This window comes from Macrobrachium rosenbergii, chromosome 37, assembly GCF_040412425.1.
Source record: "Macrobrachium rosenbergii isolate ZJJX-2024 chromosome 37, ASM4041242v1, whole genome shotgun sequence".
Classification (NCBI taxonomy): domain Eukaryota; kingdom Metazoa; phylum Arthropoda; class Malacostraca; order Decapoda; family Palaemonidae; genus Macrobrachium; species Macrobrachium rosenbergii.
The window spans coordinates 31,134,037-31,150,382 of NC_089777.1; the positions used below are offsets into that span (position 1 = coordinate 31,134,037).

Here is a 16,346-nt window from a genome sequence, read left to right on the forward strand (position 1 = left end):
ATATTTGCATACTCAGAGGTAAATTGCGATATAATGTATATGAATAGACTAAGTCAACATAACATATATATGTGGTTACCAGCTCAGTGGTCTGGTTAGACTAAGACATGCTTAACTTATATATATGTATCTACATATGTCTATATACAGATATCTATATAAAGAGTATATATACGGTATATACATATATACATAGATACATGTTGCGTGTGTACCTGTGTGTGTTTGTGTATGTGTAGATCTAAGTCGATTCCCCATATCTATTGGAATAAAACTGTCAATACTTGTTGGCTGAATGAATAAATTACCTTCATCTCTGTACCCAACCCAAAATACGTAGGTTCGAATCCTGATCAGGGCAGATGCTCTCGTATTATTTCCTCTTGTCTGTCAGTAATTCCCTGTATAAAGTGAATTCGATATTAATGGCTGTTTAGGGTTTAATATTTTGGACTTTGGAGTATAAAATTTTAAAGTAAAAATAAAGTCACGTATCCATTGGTGGACACTATCACAGATATCCAAGTTACACACTTTTCACCCACAGTATAGTTATCATGGTGGAGATATGTTTACTTTTACTTCTCAGGACAAACCTGAACTCACAGGAATATGTACAACAGACTCGAAATCAGCTTGTATCCCTCTTAATGGCTGAATATGTAAGTTACTGTCATTCATGTATCAAACTCAAAGAGCATCTCTTAAGTTCGAATCCTCGGCATGACAGATGCCCATACATAGCATTACTTTTGGGTGTAAGTTATTCCCATCGTTTTGGTGATTATATATATATATATATATATATATATATATATATATATATATATATATATATATATATATATATATATATATATATATATATATGCGTGTGTGTGTGCGAGCGTGTGTGTGTGTGTGTGTGTGTAGTCATCTGCATAATCTTTGCCGTGTGTGGAGGTGAGCAAAGAAGTTTTCTTAGGGTATTTCCCTGCCTGCCTCCTACAACTAAGACATGCAATCTTCCATTCTTCCAGGTATATTGTGTCCCATCTAATAGTGAGTAAGTAGAAGTAGATCATTCTTCGTGTTTTTTTAATTAACAAAAAATAAAAGGCCTTTCTCCACTCTTCCTCCACAGGCTGGTCATCCCAGTGTCTGGGGCGACGTGATGGGCGGCACACTCCTGCCAACAGTAACTGACTCGTACCAGGGCGCCCTCGAGTACTAAATCGCAGTGGGGGCCAGAAGTGTCTGGAGAAAGTAAATGCCAGCAGAGGGCCAACCAGGAGCAGCAGCAGCAGCAGCAGCTGCATCGACGGCGTCGGCAACAGCAGCAGAAGTAACAGAAGCATAATAAACTTCTGCATAAGGGATGGAACGGGCGACGGTGGCGGAGGCGGGAGCGGCCATGCCGAAATAGGGATCCATCATTGTGAACCGTCTCGTTTGTGAGTCAAATGAAACGTGTTGGGCAGCCGCAGGGATCGCCATGAGGCACAGCAGCCCCTTTGCCGAGAGGCGGGGGATGGCGCCCCTCCCATCCGCGCCACCAGGTCCACCCAAAAAGGGCGTCGCTGGACGGTTACTTACGAAGCGTCTGTTCCACAAGAAGTGGGATAAGAGTCGCCGAGGCCTTTGCAAAAGATTGGGCATAGTGAGAGTGTGCGTGCTTGCGCATGTGCATTTTCTCTACATGCATAGATGAGTGCATGTGCCTGGAGATTATATATATATATATATATATATATATATATATATATATATATATATATATATATATATATATATGTCCATATATATATTATCTATATCGTCTATCTATACACGTGTGTGTTTCTCTGCTATTCGAATACCAGTATGAAGAACGAGATGGAGAGAAAAACTTTGACCATCGGCCACTCTTACCTTCAACTTCTTGGAATACAGTTCTTGGTCAGTTACACCATGACCTCAAACGAAAAACCACGCCTTTAACACATTGCAATGCAACCACCTTTTACGGGGTCTAAGCTCCATCATGGCTCCGCATTCAGTGACCTCCATTCGTGCATTACTGAAACTACAGATGGTGAATATCCCTCTGCAGTGAAATGGTACTCGTCTGAAAAAAGGAAAGATAAGTGTTCGACTCACTGGAGAAGAGACCACTGAAGTGAAATCCCAGTTTCCTGAGAAGAAAGCGATCCTCCCAGCGGATCCTTTGGCCCCCTTTTGCATACCCAGGGCATTAGGAGCGGAGGGCTACATTTTCCAGTGGTTTGTGCAGTGTAGGTAATATATGCCCAGAAGGATATGATTTCGGTGAGAAAAAAGAAACCGGAGCTATCTGGTGCGCAGTGCGATGCGGTTGGTCATTCAAAATGGTGGTTCTAAAAAAATAAAAACGATCAGCGACGTTTAAGAAGTGACTTAAAAGATGAACAATGAGACGTTGTCGGACAGTGCCCGAGAACAGCTGCTTGCATAGTGCCCCCCCACCCCCTCCAAAACCCTCCCCACTCATAATTAGCAAGATAAAAACAAATGCCCCAAAATGAACCATCAGTACACCAACAGGTGGCGACAGCGCTACCGCGGCTGTACAGGGAGAAAAAGGGACTTCACCTCTACATCCTCTAACTGACAGTGGAAATACATAAAAGCGTGCCATGATTTACAACGAGATTTTGAGGAAATCCAAAACATAACGAAAGTGAAAACGGCATGAGCTGGAAGACACACGATGTGACGGAAAGATAAAAAAGAAAAGGAGAATGAAAACAGTGATAAAACAGTTCCGACATACACACACACACTCTCCCACCTCTCTGGGTGAAATGATGCAACATGATGCTGCTTGGTCTATAATTTTGTAAATCTTTAGACTGTAGGTTAATGAGTAATTCTAAGATATCAATGAAGAGTTAATATTAATACTAAATATTATTATCTGTGATATATACGTTGGAGCAGCTCAGAGGTAATGCTGCGCTATTGTTATTATCATTAATGAAATCGTACTTATAATTAACAAAATATATTTACGAGTGCAATGCAAATGAGTGTTAAATAGGAAAAAACGTTTCCTCTCTAGTGTTTACAACTACTACTACTACTACTACTACTACTACTGCAACTCCTACTACTTCTACACCACTACTACTGCTCTACTTCTACACCACTACTACTGCTCTACTACTACACCACCACCACTACTACTACTACTACCACTACTACTACTACTGCTACTACTACTACTTCTACTACTTCAAAGCAATACTCATCGCAAGTTCTTGAAATGATGGTACTTGGAGACCTTCTCAGAGTGTGATGTCAAAGAAAACAATGATGATGATGATGATGATCTATAGACCACATAGCGATGCTAAAGGACATGACGCAGGTCACCCAAGTGAAGAAGAAGAAGAAGAAGAAGAAGAAGAAAGAAGAATAGAGAAATTAGCACACCAAAGGAGGTTTCTCTATTGTCCCGACCCCTCACGTCTTTTGGTCACTGTTAATAAAAGGCAATTCGCAAAATCAGGAGGTTTTCGGTGAAATCTTACTGCGATACTTGAAGCTAATTGATAAACTACAAAATTTAATGATTAACTACTCGTAAATGGCTCAAGAGTAATTAATTGAATGCGAATATTACGCACTGCGTGTCACCAAGGATGAAATTACGTGTACTTTCTTTTAAATAATATTTTGTCAAAAAAAATGAACAAAGCTGACAAATAAACTTCCTGGTCTTGCGAATTTCCCGACATTGATTACCAGTATGTAAGACAAGCGCATTTCATCCTTACATTTGTATATTATTTTTGTATATGTATCGTCTCTTGCACAACATAGAGAACAAACTAAAAAACAAAATGGACATTTTTTGGAGACACTACAAACTAAGGTTGAAGACTGCTTGTCTCCTCATGTTGTCTCGATATTATTGCAGTTGATAGGATAGCCAAGCACTAACCCAAATAATTGATGAAATGGGAATTGAAGGGACAGAAATGCATTCTTTATTATTATTATCATTATTTTTCATTATTAATATTGTTATCATGAATGTTAATATTCTTATTTTTGAGATTATTATTATTATTATTATTATTATTATTATTATTATTATTATTATTATTATTATTATTCACCTGAGCCTTTCAACACTACAGAAGCCCAGATGAACAATAATAGGACGTTGCCACCAATTTCAGATGTGGTGTTCTAGGATCATGCTATGACGTCACCAGCCACGTTTGTGACGTCATAAATTCCCCTGTGACGTAACCGAGATGCTTGTACAGATGAAGAAGAAGCCATATTTGAGTTTTCTATGTATTTAAGGTTATTATAACACTAATTATTTTTATTATATACGTAATGTTATAGCTCTATATTGCCAGTCTATTCATCGCTTCGAATAGGCAGTCATAATAACTCAGCACAGAAACGATATCTTTCTTTCCGTGAGTTTGAATACCAAACAAACACAGAGGCAAGGCATCTCTACACTTTGTTTTCTTTTTTTTTATGTAAACTACAGTAACTATCACTTACTAAGTAATGGTAAATATAAGAATAACCTAATGACTGTATTACCTGTCTATCGAATCGCATGTGCCAAACCCGTTCTCAGAAACGGGCATCACTTTCAAAAGTGGTTTTTTGTCATTTTCAAAATGCAATAACCAGTTTCACTCTTAATAGCTAATGTAACTGCCTGATTCACTGCGTCTCCCCTCCGTCACTCAACGGTTTTCTACGGATTTCTGCAAAATGAAACTTTCCGGGTTTATTTTGATGTAAGTTTTCATTGTAGCAATTTGACCAAAATAATGAAAATGTCATAGCACTAGAAAGGATTGTTAAAAATAGTATGGTCTTGAAACGGGGTATTTTTGTTTTCATACAGCATACGGGTTTTTCGAATTGCCTATCCTGACGGAAACAGATGCTAGTACTTCAGTACTCAGCGGCCGACGGGGGTGGATACCCTCATCTATAGGCCTGACCTGCATAAAAAAAATTAAAAAGAAAATGAAAGGAAACATCACTTCAAGTCGATGAGAGATTCTAAGAGTGACGCTACAGACATGTACATGAAATGCACGCTGCATACAAATTCGTAAAATTACACTTCCATAAATATTAATTTTAGGCTTTCGTCAAACTTCAGTGAGGAAATTTTCAGTATGCTTACGCTACCATCGATACTGAAGATATTGCCTTATGATGTACGCGTCAGAGCATTTCCCACGATAGAAATAAAATGCTGTGCTAAAAATGTTTCCAGTAAAAACTCATTATCCAATAGTTTTGAAGCTCAGTCCTGCAGGCTACTATTTTCGTTACCACTAATGAACTACGTGCTCTTTCAATACTGGAAAAGAAACGGATTTTCTAAACTTGGTGTTGATTTTAAGTAAATGAAGGAACTGACTTAAAACTCGTGTTCTATTGTCAAGATGTATCCAGGGATTTAGAAGTGAATTTCAAATAAGCTATGGGATGAAAACAGTATACTGAAATGATTAGACATTTTGATCTTATTCAACTCAACAGTTAAAAATGATCTGGCATTTGAGACTCGCCTTCAGAGGTGTCCTTGTGGCAAGTCAAAATTGTATTTTTTAATGATGTAGTAATCTTGTTTATTTTTTGATTTGTTGACTGATGGAATGTACGAGAAATTGTGGCTTTGACCAAAAACAAATTTTAATATCTTTTATGTGAAATTGCCTCTTAATTATTTGAGTTCTTGATCTTCATGAAGCAGGAATGCGATAGAAATATTGGCCATGCAAAGATAATAGAAATTTGTAAAAATAGATCTACGATAACGCAGAAAAGCCATTGAGGATTAACTTATAGAATTAGCCTCAAGGTTTGAATTTTCCTTTTTATCCATTTATTTATGACATTTTTCACTTTTTTGTCCCTTTTAACTCTCTCATTCCTTCTCGTTATGATGCTACTAAACTGTAAGAAAACATCCTAAGGATTGGCAACCAATTAGTGTCTCATGATCTGTTAATTTGTTTCTTTTTATCATATATATATATATATATATATTTTCTTTTAAGTCCGTACCAGGGGGACCTGACTTGACCTCTTAGACTAGTTATACGTGGAAGTTATGTACATATTTAATGACATTCATACTGAAAATAATAATAAACACGTTTTTTTATTAATACGGCGTATTCTTTTTCTACCTCTCTCGTAAGTGAAAGTGGATATTATCAGTTTATTTTCTATTCCTAAGTCTGGGAACGTATTTGAAAACCCTTTTTATATGTAAGATTTCTAGAAAAGAAGAGGTATACATCCGCTTTGGCTTGAAATCATAGATATATATACACAGGCATACACACACACACATAAATATAAAATGGATATATGTAGCAATGTATGTGTATTATTACTGCCGACTGTCTGTATAAACACTGCATGTAAAAGCATACGAAAACGTATATATAGTAAACCATAGGAGGACACAAACACATAAGTAAACATGAAAATATTGATGTTTATGATTCAAATGGATAAGTTTTGTTCACAGATGCAAGAAATTTTTTTCTCTTAAAAACCATCCAATAACAGTAAAAGATGTCTCCTGGAAAGGAGTCCAGAAAAAGTGTGTGATACCCACATAATATATAATGGTCTTCTCTGAACTGCTTCATGACTTTTTAATCTATCAAAGAAATGACTCAAGTTATATTTGTTAATGCGTGTGCATACGAAAGATGTATATGAAAATATACTTATTTCCATAATTATAATACTTATCAGTAAGGTACCTTACGAGGAAGCTTTATCAAAACGAAAACTGATTGTTTTTTCTCGGCGACAGAATTAGTCACATATCTTTAGGGTACTGGAAAAATTCTTAAAACCAATTTTTAATTCTGGGTTTTTGTCAACTGAGTTCACGAACATGTTTGACTCGTTATCAAGTCCAATCAAAACGTAACCACATTCATAATATATGATAAATAATGTTGAATAAAGCTGAAATTAATGTCCAATGCCACTCAGCGCGTTCTTTTGGAAATCATTCTAGAGAGAATAACTGGCCATTTGACGCTGCGCTCCTCGGATAGTTATTTTTATAAAGGCAGGATGCCAATTCTTTAAAAGCACACATATTACGGAGACGACTACACGGTAGATAAGACTGTCACGGATATTGTCATTTCTTATGCCTCCTTGTTACACTTGTAAATATCTTAGGTAAATTGTGATTCTGTATAAATATTATCGCTGAAAAAATTAATGTGTCATTTTTGATGGAAAAGATATCCTCTCATAAACATCTGAAATTCCCTACATAATGGTATTAAAGGGAATATAACAAATTCGATACACTGCGTCGATGACGCTGAGAACAACAACCCCAATTATCTGTTCACACAATCGATTAATCTTGAAAAACAACACTACAGCATCTGATATTATTTGACCCAAAGTTCTTGTTTCAATTAGTTTGTTTTTGTTTTCAAATTTTATTTCTCTACTTTCATTGCACCTCACCACATTTACAGGTCATGTTTTCTCTCTTATACATTATTTTTCGTCATCAAGCTTGACGACTTCGTTAACCACGTGGAACAGTTGTCTCTGGGATAGAACTCAATTTAAACCAAACTATAATTGAATCTGTTCCAAGCGCACTAATGCAAAAGGTAATGAAGTCATCGTATTTAATGTTATTGAGACAAATTATTTAACACCTCAAACCTCAAATCCTCTTTATCTACAAATTAAACCATTAACATATCTCGTAACCTATATTTTCTGACCACTTGGTTTTTTTTTTTAGCTTTAAGCATTTTTTTCTGACTTCTGTTGTGGTATCTCCCTTAACTATTACACAATACTCTTCATGGTACTTTACAGTCTTCTAATGGCTGACCTAGGAACCTCCATACTTGATTTTTCAAGGTAGCCATATCACCCGTTGCTCCCAGAGCACTGTGGTAGAGAGGTCGTAACCTCGGTTACTGGAACGCATGTCCAGGTTGAAACTTTCACCTCTTGCTGAATCTTTGTCTCGCCAGTCCTGGCCCTTAGCCTTCCAGTCAAGTGGGAAGGAAAATCACGCACGCTGCAGTCTATTCCTTCAACTGCAAATCCTGCTTATCCTACTTCTATTAGTAATCAAACTGCTTTTTTTCATTGCAGGAAGAAATCTGTCTGTATTATGGGAAAAAGGAATGCCATGATTATGTACTCTGCCTGGAAAGATTTGCGGATCCCTTTTCCCTAAGTTCGCAAACAGTCTCCTCTTCTCATCTGTCCTGATAGATTTACGCTATAGTTACTCTTCTACTGAAAGGGAATTCACTTCAGTCAATTCTAAAATAAATACACTGGCAGTGAATCCAGTACGTCGGGTCCTCCTACACTGCTCCTTTCAAATCATATACCGTCCACTATACTCTCTGATTATAAGGTCTGTAGAGTGACTGTGTCTCTGAAGACCGAGAGGGCATCGAGTCATCGGATCAAACAAGTGTTATTAAGGTATTTGTGAACAAACTGGTTCTTAATTATGTTTTGTTATATTTTATGCATAAGTTTTACTTTAGGAATTTAACCTTCGCGTTTGAAGCATTCATTGGAGACGACCGTCAAAGTCAATACAGATAAAATAAACGGAGAAGTTTATAAAAAAACTAACCTTGCTCAGACATTCAAGATAAAAACTAACCCATCGAAATATATATTTAAAATATTTTCACTGGGAACTAAAATATGAATCCTAATTCAATCAAAAATATTATACTTTTCGGGCCTTTACAACAAGGAGTGATTACAATATCTGAACTAATTATCGTTAATCAGTTAGTTTTTTGTTTCACCTGTGTACAGACGCTACATAAACATAATGCTTAACGAAGACTGAAGACCGTAAGGAAGACGTCCAAATAGAAATGGTAACCTCAGTACTCAGTACTGTGAATATAGTGAGATGGAGTTTAAAACAGCCAGCTAGTTAGGTAAAAACTAAACATTTATATAAGATTATAACATGTTACACAAGAAAATACAATTTACATACATATATATACATACATACATATATAAACATATACATAGTCTATACACACACATATATATATAAAGTAAATACACAGGTCAATTATAGAGATTATATATATATATATATATATATATATATATATATGTATGTATATATATAATAAATATATATATATATATATATATATATATATATATATATATATATATATATAAGACAAGAAAATACATATTAATTATGCAGATTATATATACACACACACAAGAAATATATATATATATTAATTATATAGATTATATATATATATATATATATATATATATATATATATATATATATATATATATATATATATATATATATATATATATATATATATATATATACTATATATATATATATATACAAGACCAAGAAAAAAATCGAAATAACTCAAACAGCTATATAATAATAATAATCTATCAAATTTATAACTATCTGTCGGATGCTAATCTGATCTTATATTTAGCAAAATTGCAACTTTCTTAAAACGAAAAACAAATAAAAAGTTCTCCCTTAATATTCGCACAAATATTCAGTCCTCAAAACATCATTATGATTTATATTTTAGAACATCATAAAATCTTGAAATCCTTCTGACAAAAACCCAGTTAACTAAACGTGTTCCCATTCGGGTGGGCAAGTTTAACAAACAAAATAATTGGTTATTGCAAAAGTAAAAAATGCTTATTTGCACCTTGTAATCAAATGGGCAATACGCTGAAAAAAATATTTAAGATATTAAAGCATTTATAATGTTGTACATGAATACACATGCAATATATATATATTTACACACATATATTTACATAAATATATACATAAATATATATATATATATATATATATATATATATATATATTATTTGTAAATTAAAGAATCTGGAATCTAAACTATCCTGTCTCTTTGGAGACTAGCACGAATAGTAGGAATATATATACACAGTGAAACTGTGTAGCTATTTTGTGATTATATATAGCCTATATATATATATATATATATATATATATATATATATATATATATATATATATATATATATATATTTATATAAACATACATATGTTTATATAAACTATATATACATTATATATATACATACAGTATATAATTATATATGTATATATAATACCGATCTATGTAAAAAAAAGACAGCTATATAAAAGAACGTCAAAACGTTAAGTCACAAATTTAAGAATGTTACCTACTTACCTACCGTCCCGAAGCTTAGATCAAGGTACCTTCGTTCTACATACTTAGATGGGGCGCTCATGGCAGTAAGAGGCTTACCCGGGATAAATGTGGTTTATTAACCATGGCTTAATGCTGTTACACACAAAAAAATACGTACAAATGTATATGTACATATATATATATATACATAGATACATGTATGTATATATATGTATATATCTATTACATATATATACACATATATAAAATGTGTGTGTATTTTCTTGAGTGAGTGGGTGAGTTAACTTTATAAGCGATGTACTGTATGTAAGGAAATAATAATTATGAGAAATAATTATGTGCACGTAAGTACCTTTCCATGAACACACACAGCTAACATATTATGTGCGTGATGCGAAATGACTGACGTTAAACAAGCTGATTGATGCTCGGTATCATTACGAACATTTATACGGAAATGCGCCAGTAAGATGTGGAAGCGTGTAGTGTGGTCTGTATAATTCTTTACTACATGCCCAGATTAAGACAAATACTAAAAAAAAAAAAAAAAATATGTATATTAGGGGATTTTCTTGAAAACGTAAACTTTCAGTTATTAAATAGTATTCAACAACGATAACCAATTTGAAATCTAAATATACCTGTAGATCTTGACTAATAATTATAAAAAAAACAATAAATTTGCCCTGGAATCTTTTCTCAAATTCTCGAAGCTAAGCAATAATATATAACATTCGCATGAGAACACTGTACACGCACAAAAGCAGCATCCAGGTGAGATGATTTGGACGGGATCATTGGTTCGATAAAATGATCGAATGTTTGTGGCGCATTAACCGAGAAAATGACTTGATAATCGGCTAATAACAAACCAGAAGCAAAAGAGCGAAGGAGGGACGTCTGGGGACAACGTAAGCCGATACCTAGTTATACGGAGGCTATTAAAGGCGTATGTACCTTAATGTCCACATTAAAAATTAGGCTCAAGGGCCTATTACAGTATGGGCGGATTTAGGGCGGCCACGGCAGAGCGTGATTGGCCAGATGAGGTGTGGGGAAGTGGCTGGTCAGGTGTTAGTGTGAACTGGCAAGGCAAGATGGCAGCACAGATCACATTACCCTCCGCGTGGCTACACTCGCCTCCCCCAGGCCACCCCCCGGCCACCATCCAGGCGACCCGTGCTTCTAAGCAGTGAACGCAATCAGCGTTTCAAGTCTGTCTTAATGTCAACATTTGCGTGGATTTTTCTGTTTCTCCGGCCCACCGATCAGCATCAGGCTGCACACGACACGTCGAGCTTTCAGTCGACGACCGGCGAGCGAGGCAACAAAAGGCTCTAGAGGGAAAAAGAAAGGGTAAAAAGGACAACGGACATCGGTTAGGCGAGGGACAACGCTAGAGTGACAGGCTGGTCTCAAGTTACTTGCATTCCTCTTCACACCTCTGCCTCTCGGCCGTCACCCTGGCACATCACTCTCTCTCTCTCTCTCTCTCTCTCTCTCTCTCTCTCTCTCTCCCTCTCTACTACTATACGAGGTGGAAGGAGAAAAGATAGTAGGGTGGGGTGAGGGAATGGGGCAGAGGAGGGTTTCAAAGAGGACCTTTCCTGATTTTAGGAGTTTCTCTATTGACAGTATTCTCGAGGTCTGGTTGTCACTCAGTGACGAACAACGTTGGACGGTATGGCGTAGGCGAAATGAAATGAAACTATGTAACGTATTTGAAGGACCTGTAAGTTACATATTTCCTTTTTTTTTTACTTTCAAGTTTTCAAAAAAAATTCGCGAAAGAGAGAGAGAGAGAGAGAGACTTGACCGATTGGGTGGTCCATATATATGTGCGTCACTCGCCATTCTTAGGCATACTGATTATAGGTGATTTGAAAATGGTCAAAGTACGGCACATAATTGCAGTCATATACCCTTTTCTTTTTTGAATTTGCTAACAAACGTCCCGTTTTAAATACAAAAAGTGAAAGTTGAAATAAGTCATTTTCCTTACGCCATCCGAGTGACCACTAGTCATCAACTATGAAGAAATAATCGCGTTCCAGGCACCATGTGCATTTGGCAAAAGTTTGATTCATTTAACTTCCACACTCCCGGACACCACATGATTTTCGACAAATCATCTCGCATCCTACGTCTCTCAAGCGGTATTAATTATTTACGTAAGCAAACTTTTCTTGAGTTCAAGACTTAAATGATACAATACTGTTTTACTTATTTGATTCCACGTTTCGTTTTGCTACCGAATATTTCTGTTGCTTCTTGGGGCACTGGTTATTATCTGGATTCCATCAAATCAAGATAAGGAAATTGCCGACTGTCAAAAACTACTACATAAGCAGATAGACAAGTGCAAGGGATATGACTGGTTTCAATTTTACCCATCTAAGTGCCCTGAATAAAATGGTTGAAACTCTAAGAGAAATCATGATTATAATAAAATTTTACACATATATATACACAGTATATATAATATATATATTTTTACACACACATATATGTGTGTGTACATTATATATATATATATATATATATATATATATATATATATATATATATATATATATATATATATATATATATATATATATATATCACCCACTGTAGGAGGTGCCAAATGACATTTTTTCACCATACACATGCTGTTTCCTACCTTCGTCTATTAGTAATGCTTATAGCGTCTTTAAAAATGATCGTTAATACAACAAGGATGAATATTTTAATTAACAAAATTCCTAGTATCCCTCGTTTTCCAATATAAACTATGGCCAAAAAGATTGACTATGCCGAATTCCATAGCTTTCAATAATATACTTTAGTCATTGCATGTCTTACGATTATTTTTTCGTAATTCTTTAGTTACTTCTAAGAATTGCAGTAAAAGTTAAATATGAAATGATGCATCACAATTCTCTTTATTTGTAGGATTTACACGTATGTAATGATTAATATTGACAGCATTCAATGGTAATCTCAAAAGTCTTTACCTGACATGCATCATAACACCTGAACAATGTTTTAGCATCATTCACAATATCTGCATAACAAGAATACATACAAATAGTCATTCATTATACGAGTATAGTATTAAAGTATGGCAAGCATCAAATATCAGTTCGCTTAGAAAACTGTTTCGAGCTCTTCAGTCATAAAATTAAAACAAGCAAACTTGACGCAGCCACTGATTTTAGGCAAGAGACTAATTTATTTAAAAATACTTGACCTACTTTAGATACTGTTTTAAAGTTTTAATCATCAAAAGGCAAATTTTTTTTCTCTCTCTCTCTCTCTCGTGGCAAAGAGGCAAGAGCACCCAGAAATCTGGAACGCTGTTGACCTAAGCCGTGAGTTTTGTACCTAGATGTTAGTCGATCGATGTGGGTCGAAGCTAGGGTAAGGAGAAAAAAGTCACCAGACTGGAGTGTTCATTCCTCCGTCATAATGAAGAACATCTTAACGAGAATGCCTGAAAGTGGTAATACACACAGTCAGTCTCTCTCTCTCTCTCTCTCTCTCTGGTACTATTTCGGCCATTGTTATGTTAACATCGAAGGCGTAACTACTCTCAGGCGACCCGGTAACACCCGTCAGGCTATACTTTCCCACATTTACTCAGTGGAAACCGGCAATCCTCGGATTAAACGGCTCAGTTTCCTTCCCTCAACTTGCATGCTTTGGCATTCTCTACCTGCCTCAATTTCTCGTAATCCTTTTAATTTTATTTTCTTTTGAACTCCACCCTCCTTCCTTCCTTTTCATTTTCTTGTTTTCTTCGGGTCTGGGCTAGTAAATAAACAGTTCTAGTCGTCCTTACATTCAGTGGGGTAGTTCGTGTCGGTAGGAAGACCAATGGGAGGGCTGAATGAAGTACGAGTAGAGGAAGAAACTAAATGATGGGTCCTGATTCTGTAAGAGGCTACATAGCCGTCTCTTGAACGAGCGCAAAATCACAGAAACTAAGGAAACGGAAACAGGGTGAGAATTTCAAAGCCTGGCGAATGTATTAAAGAAACTAACACAAAACTAACGCTGCCCGGTGTAGGAATGGAAGGCCACGGTCTGAGAAGTTAGAGAAACCAATTATTATTATTATTAATATTTTATTGAATATTATTGCTGCTTCAGCTGCATTTATTTTGTAGAAGACTTTTTCTATTTTCCTTATTGCTTCCCCCATGAAATGACAAATATAGGCGAGCTGTTAGCACGTACCTCCAATGAAGAGAAGTCCGCAATAAGGAAAATAGAAAAACTCTACAAAATAAATGCAACTGAAGCAGCAATAATATTCAACAAAACCTGTTTAAAAGAGGGTCTGCTGCCAAATTTTTTTATTATTATTATTATTATTATTATTAGTCATAATAATCATGACTTCTATGAAACTAGTTCTAAAACTATGAACATGTTTACCATAATACTTGTACATGAAGAGAGATAGAAGGAAAGAAAAAAGAACTGAACATACTCGTATATAATAAATAACAATAAACAGATCGAATGATCTATGTAATTCTAAGTAGTCTGATTTGATGGGGAGTTATACACATTCCACGTCTATCAAGAAGACCAACAAAGAATGATTACCTCCCTCAATCTAAATGACGACTGTTTCTTAATATTACAATTTGTCTCTTCCTTATATGTGGAATATTTACCTATAAATTAGTCATATTTTCTCCATACAGATATCAAATTATTCATTACATGTTTCATGAACCTTGAATTAACTAAGAATAGTGTGCTTACAGGAGAAATTTATGGAAAATGGTGCTTAATATTCTTATCAAATGTTACAGAATTTAGCTCTCATTTTCTTAGAATGATGGGCAATCTCTTTTCTGATTGGTTATTACTTATTTACTTTAAAAATTAATTGCATTGCTCCACACATATTTTATTTATATATAGCAACCACAGCGTGATTGTATTCACACGAAGACCGCCGTTGCTTACAACAATGGAACTGCTGTATTTAGTCTGCCGTGCTCCATGTTTTTCAACACGGACATGAAGTTACACCAAATTTCGGCGGCGGGACGTAGCAGGAACCACATGATTCCCACATAATCTCTAGGGGGAATATCTGACGGGAATAGTTTGCGTTCTCTCTCGACCGCGTTCAGTTTCACGTAAAATAAAAAAAAATAAAAAATAAAAATATTCAGATCGAGTTCTGGCATTCTGGGATGAATTTAATTAGTTTTCTGCAAATATTGACGAAAATTAAATGAACCTTAGTGGACAATTAGGAAAAATCACTATTTATCTATCTCCAAGATTATTTATCTACGGACGAGGTCCGTTGTGTGCAAAACTGAGAGCTGAAAGAAAAAACAAAGTTTTCAGCGAGCGGCTAATTGTTGGCAATGCGGGACTAGAGGATGAAGAGAACCCAGATGAGATCGGTGCCATTGACCCTGCTAAGCCATGACGCCACATAACTTATACTCTGCAGTTACACATTGCCAAGAAAATTGAGCACACTTGTGGATGGGCTGAACGTAATCGTTTTCAGGAAGTGACAGACACGACGAAATTAAGCTAAAAAGCAAGACATTACGGACAGCCCTTTACAATAATTCAGGGGCTTGTTAGGCAAATCAATTCATCCATCGCACCACATGTACAGAATAAAGTTTACTGAAATAAGTTGGTAAGCTGAATACAAGCTGACAAACCTTGATAACTCATCTATACAGAACACTCTGAAGAAATACCTTTAGTTTGAGAAACATGTATGGGGGATTTTCCGAGATCTCCATAATTCTGGAGAAATTCAAATGATCCCCTCCCCCGAAACAACACAATCACGGAACGGGGGAATATACATGTAAGTAAATACAACCTGCCTGGTCATATTTACTTACAAAGGTTGTTGTTATACTTTGCATAAAACATTCAGAGAAACGTATTTTCCTTTGGTCTTAAATCTCTATGCTCTATCGCTGAAGAATTTTCAGTGAAAGACAAAATGGCTGCGTTCGCTGTTCTTACACCAAACCAGACAGAGGAAGCGTAGGTACAACATACCCAATCGTTCTAGCTAGATGAAAGGCATTTCTAAAACAGCTTATTTTCATG

The 16,346-nt window shown here is 35.5% G+C and overlaps 1 protein-coding gene across 2 annotated transcripts in view; it reads left to right on the plus strand.

Moving 5' to 3' along the window:
- LOC136825445 (homeobox protein araucan-like) overlaps positions 1–1,735 on the plus strand; it is a 186,495-nt gene extending 184,760 nt beyond the window's left edge. For both annotated transcript variants that reach the window (XM_067081914.1, XM_067081915.1), the window contains exon 10: positions 1,124–1,735. The gene's annotated coding sequence lies outside the window, so the exon portion shown is untranslated. The remainder of the gene's footprint in view (positions 1–1,123) is intronic.
- The last annotated feature ends 14,611 nt before the right edge of the window (positions 1,736–16,346 follow it).